The 22,801-nt window shown below is 54.2% G+C and overlaps 1 protein-coding gene across 12 annotated transcripts in view; it reads right to left on the reverse strand.

The window, feature by feature from the left end:
• Window positions 1-22,801, reverse strand: part of PALD1 (phosphatase domain containing paladin 1) — an 89,765-nt gene that overhangs the window by 35,219 nt on the left and 31,745 nt on the right. Inside the window, exon 1 of one of the 12 annotated variants that reach the window (XM_057308589.1) lies at window positions 412-832. The exons of the other annotated variants lie outside the window; for them this stretch is intronic. The gene's annotated coding sequence lies outside the window, so the exon portion shown is untranslated. Of the gene's footprint in view, window positions 1-411; window positions 833-22,801 lie in introns of those variants that run through there. 12 annotated transcript variants of the gene reach the window in all.

The raw sequence follows: 22,801 nt of genomic DNA on the forward strand, positions 1-22,801 counted from the left end.
CTGACCTTGGCATCACCATCATCAATATCACCATCAACAGCCAAAGCTTCCGTCCCGCACAAGGCGGGCTGGGCGCCCTGGTGGATGCAGCAATCCCCCCGGTGGGCTCTCTCCCACAGAAATACTTAAGGATGTCCGCAAAAACCAGCCTCCAGGATGTGTTGCTGCTGGCAGTGTTGTTTACAATAGCAAAACACCAGGAACCACCCCCAGCCAACAACGGCTCTGCTGAATAAAGTGGGGGCCTCTCTAAGGTGAAAGGTTAACAGCTATTGAAAATATCATACTGATGGATCTGGAAAGCCATCGAGGACACAGGGACAGAAGGAGCAGGCTGCAAGGCAAGAACAGGCTGCAATCCCATTCTAATTCATGAAAGTGCGTCAGGGGAAAAGTCTGGGGGTTACACACCAAGATGCTGATGTGAGTTATCACCAAGTGATGAGACCAGAGTTCACGTGTATCTTCTCCTTTTGCTTTTTCTCCTCTGAACACTGGGAAATAAAGTTAAAGCCTATTGAGAACGAGTAAGGGAATGTCTGGGGAAACAGCCAAAGAGCAGCGAGGAGCTGCTGGAGGATGCGAGGAGCAGTCCCTAGCCCCGACATCTCCCTCGGCCGCCGTCGGCCCGTCAGCCTGGCGCGAGCTGCTCCACACGGCGGGACGATCCGCTCCAGCCATCCGTGCTCCCCCCACCCCCACTCTGGGAACCAGCAGCAGCACCTCCGGAAGCTGGTGGCGGCCAGGGGTCAGCGGGTCAGTGTGAAGTCTGAGCTCGCTGTGCCTTCTCTCCCCCGGGGCCCTGAGCACTCGGGCTCCCCCTCCCCAGAGCCTCCTAGACCGAATGACTAGACTCCTCCAGCACCCCTCAAACCTCCCCAAACCACCACCTGCCCCTGTCCCTCTCCGGTCTGGAAAGGGCTCGCTCTCTCCCTCCGGCCCTGCCTGGTCATCCTCGGCAACTCCCAGCAGCCATGTGACAGCTCCGTCAACAGGCACACCTTGTGTTTATAAGAGCCCCCTCACACCCCGCCCAACTTCCCCCTCCCTCCCTCTCTCCCACTCTCCCTCTTTCTGTCTCTGTCAAAGGAGGACGGAATGAGCCTCTGTTCCTGAACAGAAACACAGGCTGCTCAGAGAGCATGAGGGGCTCCACAGCAGGCCCCAGCCTGCCGACAGCAGAGCCAGAAACCTCTCCACTTCACCTGCTTTGGCAGGCCCCCAACACAACTCACCAAAGTTCCCCAGACCCCTCTCAGCAGCCTGGGCCAAGAAGGCATGGATGGGAACAGTCTCATCCAAGAACAGGCGCACGGGTAGCTGTCCCGATGAGGGCCTGAGGGACAGGACACGGGAAGGGCCCTTCGGGCTGCGCTGCGGCTGACGCCCCCACAGCTCCATCTCCAGCCACCCCATTTCTCACGGGCTCCACAGGCGCCAACAGGCCCCAGCTGGTGCCCTGTCAGGGCAGCCGGGAGACAATGCGCATGTGCACAGCTGCAGGCTACAGGCTGGGGGAAGGACGACATGCTCTGAAAGTTGATCGGCTTCCAAACCGTCTAGAGGAGGGTGAAGCCCCGGGATCCCCAGGCCTCCCACTCTGCAAATCGCCCCCTGAAACCCCAACTATCAGGGCAGGTGGTCAGCAAGGTGGGGGTGTGTGAGTGGGGTCCCTAGTGCTCAAACCTCTGCTTGGGGGGAGAATGGGGAGGGCGGGGTGGGGTGGGGTGTGGGCAGACGGAAAGAAACGGTCCACGGAGCCCGGATGGTTTGTACACGATTATGCTAGTCCAGAACTTCGTCCAACCACGAGTGAAGGCTGTCGTCCCCACTGTGCCGCAGAGCATGGGACGTGGTCGCCATGGAGCTCATGGGGGGGTTATACCCCCCTGCCACGGTACAGGTGTCTGGAAACACGGCTTGCACTCATCCCTCCTTTAAAGCCACAGGGACCCCGGGCCCTGCCCACAGGCGCTGGGGTGCCGTGACTGGCCAACTTTGGGCAACAGTGCGCCTGGTGGTCCCAAGCCCCCAGGTTCTCACAAGTGACCTTACGAGCAGGTGAATCCTCAGGATCCCAGAATGAAGCCTATCCTCACTGTGCCAAGCGAACTATAAGGACGCTGCCGTGCCTTCTGCAAACTGGGCTTCTCAACACCAGAGCCCAAAAGGACAATCACAGTCGCTTGGGTGTCTGTCATGTGGGCATGTGTCCATCAAAGGCACATTCCAGCTTAACGTCTCCATCCAAGCTGAGAGACCACAGCCTTGTCACTGATGTGTCTTTACCAAATCAAACTGACCCTTAGTTTACCTCATAGGTTATCTTGTTCATAAAATAACAACGGACGACATGTAATACTACATCTCCAATTTGTTTTTTAGTGTTTCGATAGCTCTCCGAATACAACTTACTTCCTCTGTAAGCCCATATAGTCTGGGCACTTGAAAACATTCTGGAAAGGGGGTCCATGAGTTTCTGCCAGATTGCTAGAGGAGCTCTGTGCAAAAAAGAAAAAAAAGCAAACAAAAAAAGAAAACCCAAATTTGAGGGAAGAATGTTCTCCACCAAACATAGGTCCCTTTCACCTTCTCGTTTGCGTCTGCTTGTTAACGCTTCAGAGCACCCAACAAACCCATAAGGTCCTGGCCTCACTGTGTCCATTTTCAGAGGAGGACGGCTGACAGCAGCAGTTGGCAACTGCTCGTCATCAGTTCGCCTTCCTGCCTCTTCACAGCTGACCCTGAGAGCCACAGCACGCCCCACACCCCCTCTCCCTCCCTCTTGGATCCCCACTCATCCACTCCATTCTCCACCAGAGCACCCCAGACACAGCCTCCCAGAGAGGGAGAGAGGTGCCCGGTTTCCCACGGAGGGATCCAGGACTCCAGGCCTCATTTCACCCACAGAAGCCCTCAGCGACCAGCTAAGAAGCCACAGAATCATCTGGACTACAGCTATCATGGCGTCTGAGGAAGTCCCCCACAGAGACATGCATCCTCCTGCCTCCACACACAGTTGTTCCTGAGAGAAAAGAAACCGCCCTATGGAATCCGTGGCAGAGAGGTGAGCTTGATTCCCCAGGAACGATTCAACGTTGGGAGCTGGAACATGAGCTCCAGCTCATCGGCTGACTGCCTGAAGCCACAGCACAAATGCTCAGGCTGCAGAGCAATGAGCTGCTCGTCGATGGCAGCATTCAAGCCAAGAAGGTGCTGGAGCAGGGAGGACAGGCAAGAGGTTCAGGAGCAGACTCCTAAGGCCTCCGCCCAAAACACCTTGTGAGTCTAAGTCCATTTCTTTTCATACGGTTCTCAGTAGAACTGGATCATCCCCATTCTGGACTCAGTTTCCCCATCTGTAATCCAAAGCTCACAAGTCCCCACCTTCTTTGTCCCTGTCCCAATGCAGCAGCCGTGACCTCCAGGCTTGGCAAACCCTGTGGACTTTTCCAAAGCAGAGTTGGGCTCTTAGGACTGAAGCGGAAAGCTGCATGTCAGCTACTGACCCCAGCCCCGTTCCTTTCTCCTCCCTCCCTGCCCACCAGGATGGACCCCAGGCCCTCCTGCAAAATCCCAAGTCCCACCTCAGGGAAAGATGTGACTCCAGGAACCACCACAAACAGCTGTCACCACAGGCCCCCAAAAGCAGCTTCAGAGCGGGCTACGCCCCTGGAGGTCAGCAAGCCCAACCCTTTCTTTCCACAGATGAGGAAAAAGAGGCCCAGAGAGAGAACGCGATGTGTTCCAAGTCACAAGGACAGAACTGAAACCCAGAGCTCCTGCCTCCCACGCCGAGGTTCCCTGGCTGGGCCACGCCCCCTCTAGCCTGAGCAAAGGCGAAGATTCTGTCGTGAGCCCAGAGAGATGGTGTTGAGCAGATTTTGCACGAGTGTGCAATTACGCTAGCCAGATCAGGGTGTGTGATCACCCTGCATTTGGGGTTGGGGGAGTCTAAAGGGCAGCCTGAGATAGCCAGTGACCCTCACTGCATGCCGGGAAGGCCAGTGGGTGGATCTCTGGGTGCAAAGCCCTTGACATATATAGTATCTCGTTTAATCTTGACCACAAAAAAGAGAGAGAGAGAGAGGTGCCAACTCTTACAAATCGGTACCAAATTAACAAGAAATCCAATGAAAAATGACCAAAAGATGAGGCATCTGGCTGGCTCGGCGGGTGGAGCGCACGACTCTTGATCTTGGGGTTGTAGGTTCGAGCCCCACGTTGGGTGTAGAGGTTACTTAAAAATAAAATATTTTTTTAAAAATGGGCAAGAGATTTGAAGGAATATGGGAATGCCAAATAAGGATATAAATATACAGCGGGCACCATTCATCATCAGGGAAATGCAGAAGAACAAACGTTACGAGACCAACGCCAGGAAGCTCTGGTGAGGATGGGGGACAAAGTGGGTGTCGGACGTGGCTGCTGAAGTGTAAGATCATACAGCCACCCTGGCAGACGGCTTTCCCGTCTCTTACGGTCCAGCAAGGTCACCAGGACGTGTGAGAGGTATAAAACACACCCAGATTTCAAGGACTTAGCACCAAAAAAAGTAAAATACCCCATTAACAATCTCTTATGTTGGTACATGTCAAAATGATTCTATGTCGGTATATTGGACTAAACAACGTTATTAAAATTACGTTCATCTATTTCTTTTCATATTCTTAATGTGACCAAAGTGACGCAGGTGGCCCACGTGACATTTCTACGGGACAGTGCTGACAAGTCTCCCTGCTCCGTGGTCCAGCAGGCACCCCTCGGCCAGCAGGGGGTCGTCAGGGTGCAGCCCCACACCTGCTGCAGGTAAGAACTTAATGACCCTGTTCCAGGCACAGGGACTCCCTGGGAAGCCAGTGCCAGCATTCCCACTCACCAGATAGAAAAGTAGGGACTCACGGAAGCTGGAAGTGACTCTCAAATGGCCTGGCAGCTAGTCGGGGACACAGCGGCTCCGACTCTGGGAAGCATGGGCTCTGGGGCCCAAGACTGGCAGATTCCCGTCGTCTCCACCACTCCTTAGTGAGTCGGGGTGTGTGGCTTACCTTCTCCGGGTGTCAGTTTCCCCTCTAAATCGAGGGGCGTCCCTGTGCCTCCTGAGTTGGGCCGTATGAGGCTGAAATCAGTGAGTGTGTAGAAAGCAACAGCTAGCCAGCCTGACACACAGCCGGGGCTCTGACTCTTCAGTCCCCTTCCCCTCCCCGGGACCCCATCCTCATGCCCCGCCCCTTCCCACGTCCCCTCCCTGCCGCTGCTGGATCTGAATCTCCCTGATGAGTCTGGGGGGGGGGCGCCTCACCCAGACAAGGCCTATAAAAGGAACGGTCGGAGGAATAGGTGGGTTCAGAGGTCCGCTGGCTCCCATCCCCAGCAAGCAACAGGGCAGAGTGGGGGTAACACACAGTTCTAACTCCCCATTTCACTCGGGCCCGTAGGCCACTTAGCGTAGGCCATCCGCTCCTGGCCGTCATCACAAACCCAGAGAGCCCTGCTCTGTGTGGTCTTGGGCAAGTCCTCTGCCCACTCTGGAACTCTGCCCACAGAAGGACGGGTTTGCCTCTCCAGCTCCCTCCCACTTCTGCCACCACCCGGTCCAGACCACCAGCTCCTCTCCTTCCCTCCTGATCCCCCAACAATCCATCCTCCCGCAGCAGCCAGAAGATCCTTTAAAACCCTGAGTCAGGTCACACTGCAACATCCAGCCCCGTCCCCTGCAGAGCGGGTCCCGCCCCTCGGACCTCCCTCACTCCGTGTACTCCTTGCCTCCACACTCCGGCCACAGGCCACAGGCCACAGGCCCCTCCTTCTTCCAGCGCCCCAGGCCCAGGCCAGCTCATGAAGGCTGCGCACCTACCGCCCCTCTGCCTGGAACACTCTTCGGCTTGTTCACCTGGCTGCCCCTTCCTGTGGTCTTGGCTCAAACGTCCCTCCTCGGGGAGGCCTCTCTGAGCCTCTGACGACGCTGTCCGCCCACAGCACCCCACACCACAGTCTCTGTCCATCCACGAGCCCTCTTATTTCCCAGCTGCCTCACTGATGGGGTTCTATGTGTCACCTCCGTCTCCCCCGTCCCTCTCCGAGCTGGGACAGTGCCTGACTGGTCCACATCATGGCCCCAGCTCTAGGATGGCGCCCAGCAGGTGCTCAGGAAATATTTACGCGTATGACCAGCCCCAGGCACCTGCAGCTTCTAGGCCTCACAGAGGAGCAGACAGCTGGCTCCAAGGAGCAGGTCTCGGTCCTTCACGAGAAGGTGACGGGGAAGCCGCTCCCACCCAATCTTCCTCACACCTGAACTGCCCTCCTGCCCGCCCTCCCACATTCCATCCACCCCTAGAGGTTAAAGCCCAGTGCCTCCAGGAAGCCCTCCCTGACGACACACCCACCGCCCCGCCTCTCCGCACCCACAGCCCATTGTGATCATGGCAAGACGGAACACTCCATTCCCCTCCACGGCAGGCTCTTCCTGGCAGGGGCCATCCTGTGTCCTTCCTGGCTCCGTCAGCTGCCTGGCTCAGGGGAGGGGCTGCACACATAATGACGGAACAAATCAGCTCCATCTCATTATCTCCCCACCCTGCCTGGCCCGTAGGATGGCAACAAGGGCAGCACCCCACAACAAGTACGCACAAAAGACAGGGAGGATGTTTACTTACTCCGGAGTGGGGGCGCCAGGGACATATTTACTTTCCTTTTGCTCACCCATCACTTCTCAGTTTCCGGCGACGAACAGGATGACTTTGGGAATATTGTTTTAAAGTAGAGTTATTGGTAATGGTTTCAGAGTTGGACAAAGGTCACAGCTTCTCACCTCGGGCACCCCCTCGCCCCCCACTGTGCCCCTCCAGCTCTGTGACTTTGTCCCCCCCCCCCGAGTGCCTGCCGCCTACTGCCACCCACGTGCCGTCCACGTTCCCATGATAATCACTCCACTCAGAGAGCCTGTGGGAGTTTTCATGTCTTTGTGGGTTTTTTGTCTTTGCTAATGTCAACAACCTTAAAAAGCAGTGAGACATCGTTTATGACCCCCCCACTTTGCAGAAGAGGACGCAGCTAAGCAGGGCCAACGACAGGAATATCCCCAGGCCCCGCAGCTCGGTGGAGGCAGAGTCACGTGGCTCCTGCTGCGTGGCACATCACCTCACGTCTCTGCGGGTCACCCAAACCTTCCCTCCACCACCTCCATCCCTCAGCCTCCTTCTTTTGAAAACAGGAGATCGGCATATAAAATAAAGCCTTCAGGGGTCTGCGATCACAGGAGACCTTCATCCGCTAAACTGTACGTTTCTGAAATGTTTTCCCTCTCTTCTAAACTGAAAACAAAAAGATCTAAAAGAAAACCGGGAGGAGGCGTGTTTGGAAATAGTACCACGCACGTGGCAGGTGGATTGCCACTGTGCAAGGGGCCGGAGTTCTGGGCTTCAGCCTGCAAACAGCAGGGAGCCTTGGAGGGTGCAAGTTCTGGCAGGGACAAGACATCCTTGTCACCCCCTGAGATGACACTCTAGGGTGGGCCTGGAGCCGGGAGTGGACGGAGTGGGCAGAGTGACTGGGCAGCCAGCTGAGGAGCTGTGGCAAGTAGGGGCCGGCAAGGGGCAGCAGGTCCCCCTGCAGATGGAGCGCCCGAGCTGGGAGACACGGGGGCGGGGGTGGCTAGCCTCCCTCTCGGCTCCCCTAACAGGCGGAGGATACAGAAGGGGCTCCTGCCAGCTCTGCGGCCAGCCAACGCCTTGACACTTGTCACCACATGCTCCAGCATGGCCCTTGAGGCTCCTGGAATTTGGGACCCTCAGGAAGGAAAAGGCTCCTTTCCGGCCCCCCTAGTTGTCTGCCTCCAGGCCTGGGGAGCCCCCCCACCTCTGAAGCTCCCCTGTAGGTCAGCTCTGCCTGACAGAAAGCTCTGTGTCTACGGGAGCTTGGACTGGGGAAGGGGGGAAAGATTGTCATGAACATTCTGGGGCAAGTGGGAACTTCTGAATGTGGGTTGCATGTTGGATTACTCAGTTAACTCCTTGGGTGGGATGAGATTGTGGATACTGTGCTCCTGGGAGACCCAGGCTGAAGCGTCTAGAGAGGAAGCACCTTGATGTCTGTCACCTTCAGGCGGTGGAGAGACGGAGAGACAGAGAGTCGAGCAAATGGAACAAATGTCCACCTCGCAGCTCTTCTGTAGGCTAGAAAGGTTTCCAAATACAAAACTGGGGATGGAAACATTTTTTAAACGAAAGTTTTAAAAAGTTAAGCTGCCTCACAAGAAGCGAGTCTTCCCCACCTTCCCCCAGGTTCTCCCCCCTGAAGATACTGGAAGCATCTCTCCTCTAGTGGGAGAAGGTTCATAGTTCGCAGGCCGAAAGCGGTCGCCTGCGCCGCGGGCTCCATCCCTGCGGGTTTGTTATTTTCTACTCTAATTAGCTGCCAGTACTGAAAAATCAAGGGGTTCCGAAGAAAAGGGCAGATCTCTGGTTTCTCCTGCAGCGTTGTGCAAGCACAGGGCGCCGTGGCAGGGGGCCGGTCCTGGGGCCCTCCCTGGCCCCGAGGGGTGGGCGAGGGCTCCCTGGGGCAGCCCTGCAATGTGGCATCCTGCCCACCTCTGTCACAGCTCCTGCAGCCCCCACGTCTGTGAGTCCCCAAGTCTGTGAATCCCCTGGCCTCCCAGCCACCCTCTGGTGAGGGAGTTTGTCCTCTCCCTCAGGCCCCAGCAGCCCAGACACAGGCCACACTCTCAGGGCAGACTCGGACCCCCTTGGGAGAGGCTGACCGTGACCGCTGCCACTGGGCTGCCTCCTAACCCCCAGAGAGCTTCTCTGCCCCGTCTCGCTGGCCCTGGGGCACGTGGCTTTCTGATTCCAAGTCGAGACTGACCCCCCCACACCCGGAACTCTCCCTGGGGGAGACTCCACAGTCCCTGAAGTGCTGACCCTACTTCTCAGTCTGGGGGCGTCCTTGAGTTTGACCAAAATACCCACAATGCCTCCACCCCTTCCTCCCTGCCATGTGTATTAAGCAAACCAGGTAGGAGCACGCTCCCTACCTCTCCTAGAGGTACCTGTGACCAGTTCCAGCTCATGGAACATAAGGGGCAGTGTCGCGTGGCAAGTTCCAGAATCTTCCCTATAAGCCCCCCTTCCTCCCTTCCTCCATCCTGCTGTCTGGAACACAGATGTGATGCCTGAAGTTTCACAACCATCTTGAACCACGAGCACGTGAAGCCACACCCTCAAAATGGCAGAGGTCAAGTTCCCCCAAGGAATCCACGGAGTGGAACCACCACCCCAGGCGTGGGCTGCAAAGCTCTGGGTTTGGACAGGACGTAGAAATAAACTTCCATCTTGTGTAAACCACTGTTATTTGGCTTGTCCTATTACTCGCAGCCAGATCTAATCCTGACTAATGCACTCCATTATTTTTAGGTTTGACCCTCAGTGACCACACGCCACATGGCAACAAGACAGGACTTACTGCTTTCCCCTCTTGCAGGAGAATGTTAAGTTTCCCTGCTCGTAAGCGGCAGGCAGAGCAACACCAGGATCCTGTGAGCCCAGCCCGTGCTGGGGTGTGGAGGTTCACAGAATACAGACGACATCGTCTCCGGCCACCAGGGCCCGCGGGGTGGCTGAGGAGACGCACACCGGAGACCATTAGAGCGCCATCGACTGCTAGACAGTGTGGGCCAGCAGCTCTCAGCTGCACAGATTCAGAAAGTTCCAAGTTCCAAGCAGCTAAATGTCTGTTCCACGCTCTAGATAGAGGCTTGGCCTCCATCGTTCCAAAAAGGCAGAGAGACTACAGGTGTCTCCCCATCTGGAGTCTCTCTGTGGCCCTCCTGGGCTGTTCTGGAAAACAAGAAAGCGTTATCTGGTTGGGAGGGCCCCTGCCAGTTCGATTTTTCAGGGAGGACAAGAGGAGGGGGATGTAAAACTCCCCAGGGAGGGTCCAGTCAGCTCTGGGAGGGCGTCATTCTGCTCCTGAAAGAGTCAGAGGGACCGTCCATCTCCAGGTTCCATGCACTTGGGACTGGGGGGAGAGGGGACCAAAACGCCAGTGGAGAGGACCCTGGGGAGAACAGGGTTAAGAGAACCTGGACATGCTCACCTGCTCAGCTCCAGGAAGTTGGCCATCTGGGTATTGTCAGCAGAAACCTAGTTTCCTGAGACCCACCCAGGGCCCTGGGCCTGCTCATACTCACATGACCGCTTCCAGGGACTGGGCCCCAAAGGGCCAGTGAAACTTTAGGCTGGACCCCTACTTCTGACCTCCAATAATGTCATGGGCCCTGAGGCATCCTTTCAAGGAGCTGTAAAAATCCATGACCCAATTCTGGGTTCTGTCCCCATCCTTCCACTTCTGTGGCTTTCCGTTGGAAATGCTGGACTCCCTTGCACAGCATTCAAGATCCCCCTTCCCACCCTCAGCACCCCTTATTAACCTCCACATCCCCAACCTTCCAAGCAAACCCCGGTCTCAGATGCCCTATGGTATAGAGCAGCAAAAGCCCCAGGAGAGGTTCCTCTCCAGCCTGGGCTTTCCGAAAGGTCTCAAGTTCAGCACAGCCCTCTCTGGCCACACTTCATTGCCATCTGGAAAGTGAGGGGGCTGGACAGGATGGGAGGCTTTCAAACATTTTAGCAGCTGAGCCCTTTCAATCCTTGATGAAAGTCCAATGTGCAATACAGCCCCATGTACGATACAGCCAGAAGCAGGGCCACCACGCTGGCCGCCGGCTCAGGAAGGGAGACGCAGAGCCCCCGGCCCCCAGCCCCACCCTGCGGCTGCTCGTAGGGAGAGACAGCTCCAGAGCTCCTGGCCAGAGATGCTCAAAGCCCCTTCACGCTCGGACCTCCCAGGACACAGCCAGCCTTTCCCTGCCCTCACGCGTCTGTCCTCCCTGGTCCCACAGCCAGGAACACCATCTACACCCTCACCACCTCACGCCCTCCATCAACGCCCGGTGGAAATGCCCCCTCTTCCTGCAAGCCCTCCAGCGTGCAGCATGGGCCCTACAGGACCCCAGGCCAAGCTCCCCGGCCTGGCGTTTGGTAAGTCCATGCTCCATCCCCCCTCTGGACCCAGTGCTCCCCCAGGACCCCCACAGAGCCTAACCCACCATAGCTGTAGGTTCCAAATGTCATCTTCCTAAATTAATTTCACGTTCACGACCTCGTTTCTGCTTCAGAACAACCCTCTGAGAGAGGCAGACGCAGGGCCACTGTGCCATTCAGCAGATGGAAACACTGAGGCCTCAGAGAGTTCACTACATGACAGAGCAGAACCAGGCCTCTGGTTCCACAGCCAGGGCTCTTTCTCTCGCACCATCCACCCACCCTCTCCCAGTTCTCCCAACGCTACCCTCACGTTCCCAAGAGATGGTGAGAAGTTTAAACCAGGGACCCGGTGGAAGGCAGAGAACAAGCTGGACCCCGAGGAGAGGACCCCTTCCAGGGCCACGGCCTGTCATGTGCACCCCAGGCCGCCAGATGCCCGGGGCGGGTAACAATGGAGCTAAAAATAGGGCAGGAGGCTGAGTGGCCAGCTGCCGGAAACATCTGTCTCAGCTGCAGAACAAACATGACGGAAGTCACCACGCTGCAGGGTCCCCTACCGTGGGGCAGGGGACAGCTGGGCGCGGGGGAGGGGAAGGGAAAACCTGCAGGTCCGCACCCAGGGCAGGGGCCTTGTCACTGCCAACACACGCACGCACACACACACACGCACGCAGAGTGCCAATCCCCCTCGTGCACCAACAGGTATCCCAGAGTCGGAGTCAGACGCACCTGCCAGTCCCCAGTCTGTTCCTCTCATTGTACAGAAGAGGACACTGAGGTCCAGAGTAGGCCAGACAACTGCCCACAGTCACAGAGACAGTGGACAGCAGGGCGAGGACCAGGGGTCTCTGACCTCTCGCCTCTGCCACTCCCTGCCCGTCCGCCTCCCTGAGCACATCCACCGGGGGCCGGGAGAGACCCTGACCAGGAAGAGCTGGCTGCCCCACAGAACAAAGCAGAGCAGACAGAGCAGCATAAGTTCAGTGTAGACTCCAGGAGGAGCTACACGGCGATCCCTGACTTCTGTCCAGCAGACCCCGCCTCCCCTTCCAGCCTCGTGCTCCCCAGCTCCTACCCTAGTTCTCAACACTCCAGCCAAAGCGAAATTCTCCCGGTCCCTGGCACAAACACGTCAAGGGACCTTTGCAAATAATTCACAACCATAACAGTAACAATAAAGCAGAGGTACATCTTCCTAGGCCGGGGCTTGGGCTGGGCTGTTCCAGAATCTATGCAAGGCAGAAACTGTGCCTTCGGAAATCCTTCCCATAACCCATAAAGGACAAGGCTGGGCCGGCTCTCCATGGGTCCCACGCAGCCAGCTCTCCCTCCAGGCGATGGCACATTCCACAGCTTCCTGTCCCGCACGCTCTCTCTGCCTAGCTAACCCCACCCCCGAACCAGGGAACCCCTTCACGTCCCCCAGGCCACAACCCACAGGGCTGCTCCCTCCATGAAGCCCACCAGGCCGGGGCCGGGGCTGGCCTTCCACGGTACCCCAGTACTTGGCAGTAAATAGCCACTTGAATGAACAAAACTGGACAGATTTCTAAAGAACAACAACAAAAAAGATCAGCTCTGTGGGCGTCCATGCTGTGAGCACCAATGAGAAAGCACGGGCAGGTTTCAGCCCGGGGCCCAGAGCACAGCCGGCGCTCTGTGAACGCAGCCCTGTTTGAACCACCATAAGGAAAAGGGGCCTGGGGCAGGACGCTGACCCCTGGGTCCCACACGGCAGAGAAGGTTAACGAGGGAGGGACGTGAAGGCCAGAGGCTGTGGAGGCCCCTTCAGGCCAGGAAGGGGGAAGGGGGATTCTGAGGGCCCCGTCTGAGAAACAGACCCCATGCCTGCAGGAGAGTTGTCTGGCTGAGACCCCTGGGTCTCTCCTGTTGACTCACACTCTCCTCGCCTCCCAGAGAGACAAGAAGGGGCCCCTCAAAAGTCCCCTGGACTCCTCATTCACTCCCGAGGACGGAACACATTGGCACCTTGAGCGGGATTTGAAATCACAAACGATAAACTTCTAACCCCAAGTGGCTTACATCTCCACCCCCCACCCCAAGGTGCGCTTTCAGGTTTGTTAGCGGGGAGAGGATCACTGTGGCAGCGGGCAAAATGTCCCGGAGCCCGAGAGAGGCCCAGGCCCTGCACGAAGGCCGTTCCCCTACCACCTGACCCACAGTTTCCACCGCACGCTCCGCAGAGCCCAGGTCCCCAGCAGCTTCCAGGTTCCGCAAGGTCAAGACTAGTCTCAGGACAGCACCAAGTATCATCGCCCTCTCACCATGAGTGAGGACACTGATGGAGCAAAAGCCACAGGTGAGACTCAGAAGGAGGCATGGCACTGGCCCCCAGCCGGGCAGCCCGTCACGCACAGTGACAAAATATGCCAGTGTCACTTCAGAAGGTCTCTGATGAGGGGCACCTGGCTGGCTCAATCAATGCATGGAGCGTGCAACTCTTGATCTCAGAGTTATGGGTTCGAGCCCCACGCTGGGTATAGAGATTACTTAAAAATAAAGTCTTTAAGAAAAAAGTCTTTAATGAAGCAGTAAAACTAATTTCACTAAGCTCAGCCCTTGAGTACACGTCTTTTTACTATTCTGTGTCATGTGTCATCACAGAGCGTGTACCTGGGCTGCTTGGGGGTGCGACGGGTGTCTGGGGGAAAGGCACCTGTGAGCCTGTCTGAGCTGTCGGCTGAACTAGCCTCTCTGTTCACAGAAAGAACAACCAACAGACAGACAAACACCGGTTATTCCGGTTTGGGTATCTGGCAGAGATTGTCTCAAATATGAGCAAGGTGAGCCTGTCCTCTCAAGGATCATCATTGCCAATGTAAGTTGAGCTTTAAGGGAAACAGTCGAATTCTGGAAAACTTGCATCAGCCGTCGTGAGTCTGGCAGCTCCCCAAAACATGAAGACTTTGCAATGATACAGGTGATGATACGAACATCTGTAATTTCTGGATATTGCTGAAACGAAATGTGTCCACACTTGGAAGATCTGTATAACTCCACGAACCACTGTTTTTCCAACAACCGATACGCGATGTTACAAAATCACGCCTGTGTCAAAGATCCATTCAGGGTGCAGGACGGTCCGATGGATTTTAATGTAACGAAATATGAAAAATTCATTAATATGGTTGCAGAGCCTACGTTTCAAATGACCTTTAAGACACTATCACATGTTGAATTTTTATGTGGTCTCAAAAGAAAACATGCAGAGGCTAATAAAATATTCTTCCCTTTTCCAACCACTTATCTGTGTGAAGCTGGATTTTCCTCATACACTTCAATCAAAAGGACATATCACGACACTGAATATGCAGGAGCAGATATGAGAATCCAAGGGTCTGTTACTAAACCAGACATGAAAGTGATCTCAGGGGCGCCCGGCCGGCTCGGTCAGTACAGCACGCGACTCTTGATCTCGGGGTCATGAGTTGAAGCCCCACGTTGAGTGTAGAGATTACTTACAAACAATTTTTTTTAATCTTTAAAGTGATTTGCAAACTGCAATACAACACCACTCTTCCCACTGTATTTTGTTTTGGGAAACATAGTTCAGATTCCAGGGGAAAAAAACAAACGTAGGTATGTTAACATCTAATGGGTTTGCTATTATTTTTTAAATAAATTTATACTTGATGTTTTTAAATATATTCAGTTTTTCTAATATGGTAAATATCAATTTATGTATATAATGCACATAAACAGAAGGTCTTTGGAGGCTTTCATTTTTTTTTTTAAGATTTTATTTATTTATTTGACAGAGAGAAAGACAGCCAGCGAGAGAGGGAACACAGGCAGGGGGAGTGGGAGAGGAAGAAGCAGGCTCCCAGTGGAGGAGCCCAACGCGGGGCTCGATCCCAGGACTCCGGGATCACGCCCTGAGCCGAAGGCAGACGCTTAACGACTGAGCCACCCAGGCGCCTCATGGAGTCTTTAATTTTTAAGAGTGTAAAGGAAGGAGGCCTGAAGCTAAAAAGTTTGCAAATAGCTATGATTTAAGTCCCACAAACCGTTTGGTTAGCGTGTACTAGCATCAGTCCCATCCTGCAAGCACAGACCCCGAGGCACAGAGTCTGCGTAACATCCCAAGGGCACAGAGGTGGCTGAGAGCTTCCAAGGGCATACTCTCACCCTCCAAACGATCCCTCCCCTAACATCATGCTCCTGGAGGAAGTGCAGAAGGATGAACAATGACATACTGAAAAGGAAACCACATAAGTGAAAGAAGAGAATTTGGGGGCAGAAAAGAACTTTCTATACAAACTGCTAGGAAGACATACAGTTAAACATCAGTAGAGCAGACTACATAAAAAACAGTCAGCTTTGGGCAGCCTGGCTGGCTTAGTCGGTGGAGCTCTTGATCTCAGGGTTGTGAGTTCGAGCCCCATGTTGTGTTTACAGATTACATAGAAAGAAAAATCTTTTAAAACATGGTCAACTTTTGGGGCGCCTGGGTGGCACGGCGGTTAGGCGTCTGCCTTCAGCTCAGGGCGTTATGGGATCGAGCCCCACATCAGGCTCCTCCCCTGGGAGCCTGCAGCTTCCTTTCCCACTCCCCCTGCTTGTGTTCCCTCTCTCGCTGGTTGTCTATCTCTGTCAAATAAATAAACAAAATCTTTAAAAAAAAAAAAATGGTCAACATTTAACCAACACAGAAAAACCACAAAGCTGAAAGGCCAATGGCAAATGGCAAACCGCATAAAGATATTTTTGACATATTTTTTTATTATTTATCATAGTCAATGCAGCTTTTTTCAAACCAGAAAACAAGTATATCTTGAGAATATAAGAGACTAAAAAAACCCCAAAACCCAACCAAGAAATAGAAAGGGACAATAAATGTGAGAAAAAGATGTTCAAACTAACTCATAATTTAAAAACTGGGAACAGGGGCGCCTGGGTGGCTCAGTCGTTAAGCATCTGCCTTTGGCTCAGGGCGTGATCCCAGGGTCCTGGGATCAAGCCCCGCATCGGGTTCCTCTGCTGGGAGCCTGCTTCTTCCTCTCCCACTCCCCCTGCTTGTGTTCCCTCTCTCGCTGGCTGTCTCTCTGTCAGATAAATAAATAAAATCTTTTTTAAAAATAAATAAAAATAAAAACTGGAAACAATGAAATGCCCCATCTTGCCCCTCATGGTGTCACAGATACAACAGCATGAAAACACCCAGATTCCGCGTGGATGCCAGGGGCGGGCTCTCTCCAAAGCACCTGGCAGGACGCACCTCGCGCTGCTCCGTAGAGGCCAATCTGGCAATAATTCCAAAATACCTTAACAACACGCAACCCTTTGATCTGGCAATTTTCCTATCAGCTGATTCAAAGGAAATAATCAGAGATATGGCCACAGAAATGTTCGATATAGCTTTGCTTAGTTTAGTCAAAGCCTGAAAACATCTTTCACATCAACAGTGGTCAAAGTCCGCTGTATCGCGGACGTCAGTGTGCAGTCATTAAAATGGATAGTGTCGGATGACCGTCACTTAACAGAATGTGGAGGGAAGGAAGCCAACGTAAACCCATACTGTCTGATTCCGTTCGTCTAAAACTCAAACACAGGCCGAACTAATCTATGGTGTTGGAAGTAGGACAAGACGTCCCATTTGGAGCAGGAAGGAGGGGATAGCGATGAGGGGCAGGGAACCCGGGGTGCTGGGAGACTTCTGTTCCTTGGCCTGGGGGAGGCGGTGAGGGCTGCGCCCCTTTCGTATAATCACCAGGGTGTATACTTGTGATGTGCCTACTTTTCTGCCCCACCCCCACCCCATTAAACTCCAACTGAAAAGTTTCAAAAGCAAGATGTAACAGTTGATTTACTCACATAGGAAAATATCTATTGTGTGTTTAGTTACCAAAAAAAGACACAGTATACACAGGTGTGCCCAAACATACATACACACAGGAAAAACTTCTGGAAGGATAAATCTCAAAACATGCATGGTAAACTGTGGTTATCGCTGGAAAGTGGGGTCACAGATGGTCCTTCTAATCTTCCTGTATATCCTTGTTTTCTCTGACATTTCTTTTATTAAAAAAAAAAAGATTTATTTATCTGAGACAGAAAGAGGGAGTGCACACACGCTGGGAAGGAGGGACAGAGAGAGAGAACGTGTGTGTGTGTGTGTGTGTGTGTGTGTGTGTGTGTGTGTGTGTATCAAGCAGACCCCCCACTGAGCAGAGAGCCCAACACAGGGCTCAATCCCAGGACCCTAAGATCATGACCTGAGCCGAGACCAACAGTCGGACGCTTAACCCAGCCGCGCCACCCAGGCGCCCCTCTCTGATGTTTCTATGATGAACATAAACTATTGATAGAAAAAAGAGGGAAAAACCACAGAACTACATAGTATGGCCACAGCCAGCAACAACCCTGGTTCTGTACCAATCTTACAGCCCAAATTGCCCCTGACCCCACAGGAAAAGCTCGGAGGACTGGGTGTTCGTGAGTTGTCACTGATGGAAAGCTAAACATCTTCCCATGAAAATCACTAGGATCTCGGAATCAGCAAGACCTGGGCAGACCTCAGCCCTGACGCCCCACCACAGGCCTGGGCTATCTCCTGAGCCTCAGTTTCCCTGTGGTGGGGAAAGGGTTAAATGAGGTATGGATGTCCCAGCCTGACCCAGGCAGTGCCCAGAGCATATCCGACACACAGGCTCCCCCAGGCTTCTCAGAAGAAGAAATGGGGGGGCCCAGGAAGCTGAGTGACAGCCCTGGGACGCCCGTAGACCCTCCCTGGCCATCAGCGCCCCCAGCATACCATGCAGCCTAGACACCGCACTTGACCTCAGGTAGCCTCCCTGGGAACCCACGCCCATCATCCCCACAAAACCTCCACGTGGAAGGCCAAGGCAGGAAAGGTGGGTGGCTGATCCAGACAGGAAGTGACCTCGCCGGATGAATGACAGGCCAACATTCCACCGGGAGCCCCACCTGCTGGGGACCTTCAGGGTCATGGGAGCCAGAAGTGGGTGGGCACACGGAGGCCAAGGAGGAAACAGGATTTACTGCAGAAGGCCAGGCACATGGCAGACCCCCCAGCAGGGAAGTGACTTCATTTTACACTCTGTCGCCCTTGCTTCCGTCCCTGGCATGGCAGGGAGTTAACCCTGAGAGGGCCATTCTCCCCTGGGCTCTAGCCAATGCCACACAAGCCAGGGCAAGAGAATCCATGCTTTCTCCTCTCCCCCACTCCTGGTATACCCAATCCACAGATAAGGAAACTGAGGCTCAGAGAGGCTGACCACAAGATAGGGACTCCAGGACCTTTCCCTCTACACTGAGCTGCACAGATGTTAATTCAAGGTCAGGAACTCAGGGAAGGCCTCCTGGAAGAGGAGACCACTGAACTGGGCCTTAAAGGAGGAGCAACATTGGACAGACGAGAAGGGCATGCCACATGGAGGAAACAGCATGGAGAAAGAAATGCTTGGCACTGTAAAGAGCCTCCTAGAAGTAGTAAGGTACTTGTGAGGCCAGAATACAGGATGGGGTGGGGTTGGGCTGAACCCCAGCTGCCTCAGGGACTGTGCCAGAGAGTCAGGATGTTGCTCTGTGGGGTGACTACTACGCACACTGGGGCAATAGTAGGGCTACATGATGATGCCGTGTCAACCTAAGAGGGCTGCATGGAAGAGGCAACACATGGAGAAATGACCTCCGCAAGGGCTAGCTATTACTCTGGGACCACTGGGGCCCAAAGCTCAGCAGGCCTCCCCCCTCCTCCCACCTCACCACCATCACCCAGCATCTCCAGCTACACTGGGTTTTTCTGTAATGGAGAGGGAAAGAAATTCATAGTACCCACCGTCCTGCGTGCCAAGGTACGTACGGGACGCCAGACCATAACACAGCAGGGCGCTGAGGACATAGGCTGTATTTCTAGCCTTAACGCCACGACCACAGGCTGTGTGATCTTGACAGAAACACTTAACCTCTCTTGGCTTCAACATGTGTCAGACGACGACAAGGCCCATGCCTGCCTACTCTGAGGGCTCTGAGGATTAACTCAGAGAGTGCTTGGGCACACGCACCCGATCACCCACAGCTGGGGGGCAACAAACACTCGCTGCTACGCTGTCCTTCCAAACTCCCCCGGGGGCCACGTCTCATGGCCATGCGGACCCCCGACAGGCTGAGTGGACTGGCCTAGATCACATGGCAAAGAAAGAGCAGAGCCAGGATTCAAACTCGGGCCCCCTAACACCCAAGCTGATCCGGGCCCATCAGGCAAAACAAAACGTGAAACCCTAAAGTCTAGAACACTCCTGCTGCGGCTCTCCAGGCCTCTGGGCAGCTTCTGGCAGGGGAAGAGATCCAGCATCTCAAACCTCCCGTGACCAAGGGAAGGGCAGGGGGAAAACACCAGGGCACAGCAGGGGAAGAAAAATATTTTTAAGTTTCTCCCTCTTCCTGTTTATCTATCCTCTTGATCCAGAAGCTCCTGGTAGCTGTTTGTTCAGGGAACGTTCTGCCAAGAGTGACGTCCTGCCGTCAGCCACCCTGGACCCCACAGCCCCTGCCAGCCTTGGGCTGGGGGCACTGAGGACCACAGCCCTGCAGACCCCGGCCGAGCCCAGGGAGGCCGCTTCATAAAGGGGCTTTCGACAGAAGCTGGGGCCCGGGAACGAGGACCCAGTCTGGGTGGAGGGGCTGCTGCTATTGCCGCCCCAGCACCAGCTGGCTCCGATCAGCTGCACATTCAGCTGCGGAGAGGTGACAGACAAGGGTTCAAGGAAAGGATTCTGAGCCCGGCCTGGGCACTGCAAGGGGGGTGGGACTGCGGAGCATGGACTGTGCGGGCAGGCTGACCTGGCATCCAATCCTGGCTGACCGATGACTCGCTGTGTGACCTTGGCCAAGTCACTGAACTTCTCTGAGCCTAATCCCCTTATCTGTAAAATGAGGATAATATTGGAACCTACTTCATAAGGATGTGGTGAGGATTACATGAGACCACACAGGGAAAGGGCTGCCACCCAGTAAATGTGAATAAATGTTATCTCTTCCCACTCCCACCATCAAGCTAATACCCTCGCTCCATCCTGAAGAGCTCAGGTACCTTTAAAATACGCTCATGGGCACCTGGGTGGCTCAGTTGGTTAAATGTCTGCCTTCAGCTCAGGTCATGATCCCAGGGTCCTGGGATCGAGTCCCTCATCAGGCTCCTTGCTCAGCGGGGAGTCTGCTTCTCCCTTGCCCTCTGCCCCTCCTCCACCCCGCTCGTGCTCTCATTCTCTCACAAATAAATAAAATATTTTTTAAAAAATAAAATAAAATAAAAAATAAATAAAATAAGCTCAAAAGAACAATTATAGCTTCAAAAAAGGAATGCAATTCGAACACATGCTACAACATAGACGAACCTCGAAGCTATTATGCTAAATGTCTGACTAAGGCAGACACGAAAGGACAAATACTGTATGATTCCACTCACATGAGGTACTGGAGTAGTCACATGCGCAGAGACAGGACATAGAAGGATGGGGGTCGGGGGAGGGAGGGTGATGGGGAGTTAGTGTTTAATGGCACCAAGGTTCAGTTTCAGAAGAGGAAAAGGTCCGGACGTGGTGGTGATGGCTCCACGACAGCGTGAATGTACGTAGCGCTGCTGACCTGTACAATAAAAATGGCTACAAGGGGACATTTTATGGTATGTATATGCTATCACAATGAAAAAAGAAGGGCTCATTCAAAAAAAAAGTGTTTTTGGGTGCCCATATTAATTTTTGTCCCTGCCCTTGGATAGTTCAGGGTCAAGAGGTGGGACGGGCATGGAAATTGCCAAAGTGCCGAGGAAAGAGGCACACACCTTGCCTCCTGAGCCCGGCTGGGCTGGGAGGAGGCAGCCCCTGAGCCAGGAGGACACCAACTCAGACCGAGCCACTCTGCCACGCTCCTCCAGGGCAACACGGGGTCTGAGCCAGGCAGCCCCAAACTCCTGCACCCACCAGGAGCACGGTGAGTGTGCGAGATGCAGGGCCCCCTCACACCTCCTGCCTGTGCGTGCACGCACACATACACACACGCACACTCCCAGGCCAAAGACACCACAGCAGCCCTCACACGCCAATCCCTGCCTGCGCCTGGCCAGCCCAGGCACCAACATCCAATGAGTAACAATGGCTCCTCATCAGTCCCAGCACCTACGACCAAGGAAGGCAAACTGTGGCCCACCCACCACGTCCAGCGCCAGGGATGGGGAAGGAGGTGTGTGAGCAAGACCTGCTCAGTGGGCATGCCCAGTGTAAGGAGACCTGGAAGTATGGCCCTCCAGAGGCCCCCTGACCTCTGCCTGACCACCCTACCCATGGGCTGGAGTGAGAGGCAGATGGCATCTCAGGGGGCGGGGGGGAGGTGGGTAGGAACAGGGGAGAGAGGGCCTGGGGGGTGGGTAGATTGGCTGAGCTCCACCATGAGTCACTGCGTGACCTTGGGCAAGTCACTTCCCCTTCTGGGTCTTTTGAAGACTCCTTAGCTTCCTTCTTGGTAAAATGAGCCTTCTATCCCACCACCCAGTGCCTATACATCCTACAGACATGTGTGTGTCCACCAAAAGATAAGCAGGAGGGTGCAGCAGCTTTTTTCACCATCACCGAAAGCTGGAAACAAGCCAAAAGTCCATCTACAGGGAAAAACCGACACAAGGTGGAATATCTCTATGATGGAATACTACAGAGCAATGAAAAAGGAACAGCCCGCTGAGACCTGCCGCACCACGGTGAGTCTTACCATCGATGCTGAGAGAAAGAAGCCAGAAGAATCCAGATAAAAACAGCTCCTGTTCTATGGTTCTGTTCACACAGAATTTACATGAAGTTCAAGAGCAAGCAGGACTAACCCCTTGGGAAGGCACTCCACAGCACGGACACTTGAGAGTAGGGGTCAGGTAACGGACCGGCAAGAGGCCCCAGGGAACCTTCCAGGGCATTGGAAATGTTCTCTACCTTGGTCCAGGTAGGGGTCACACAGGTGATACCTCTGAAACAATCCATCAAACTGTGCCCTGCTTTACTGTCCGTAAATGAGACCTCGATTTACATAGCGAAATGCAAACGGCTAATAACTCCTCTGTCTTCCTCTGAGGACCGCAGTGCGGCTCTGCTGGGAGCCTGCGTGTGGAATGGGTTGGGTTGTGGTAACAACGTGGGCTGCGAGGCAGAAGGACCAGCGTTCAAATCCTGATGCTCCCTCTGACCAGGCCCATTTTTTTTTCCTTTACTAATTTACTGTTGTTGTTGGCTAGATTTTTTATTACGTAAGTATTCGTACTTACTGTGCAAATCAGATGACAATGCATAATGAAAAGGTCTGTGCCCTTCCCATCCTCCTCTGAGCCCGCCTCTTAAAAACTGTCCTCTCCAGCAAGGCTTTTTCCCTTAACTAGAAAACACAAACACCCCTCACGTTCATAGACAGACTCCCAACCCTGTCTATTTACTGACGGCAGGCCATCTCATGAGGTACTCATTCGACTAACAGCTACTAAGTATTGACCATGTCCACCAGAGGGGCACAGTCCTGCCCCTCCATGGAACAGACACGCCAACAAGAGAGACAAAAGAGAGGGAGAGAGGGAGGAGGGAGTCAGCAAAGAAGTAAGATAATGACACATTGTCTATATTATGATGTGGGCTGCAAAGGACTGACACGCTCAGATAGAAAATGCGGGAGGTAGGGAAAGGACTATGGACCCAGAAGGTCTATGCCAGGGAAGACAGGGAAGGTTTCGGCCATGGGAG

This window comes from Ursus arctos, unplaced genomic scaffold (assembly GCF_023065955.2).
Source record: "Ursus arctos isolate Adak ecotype North America unplaced genomic scaffold, UrsArc2.0 scaffold_7, whole genome shotgun sequence".
NCBI lineage: Eukaryota > Metazoa > Chordata > Mammalia > Carnivora > Ursidae > Ursus > Ursus arctos.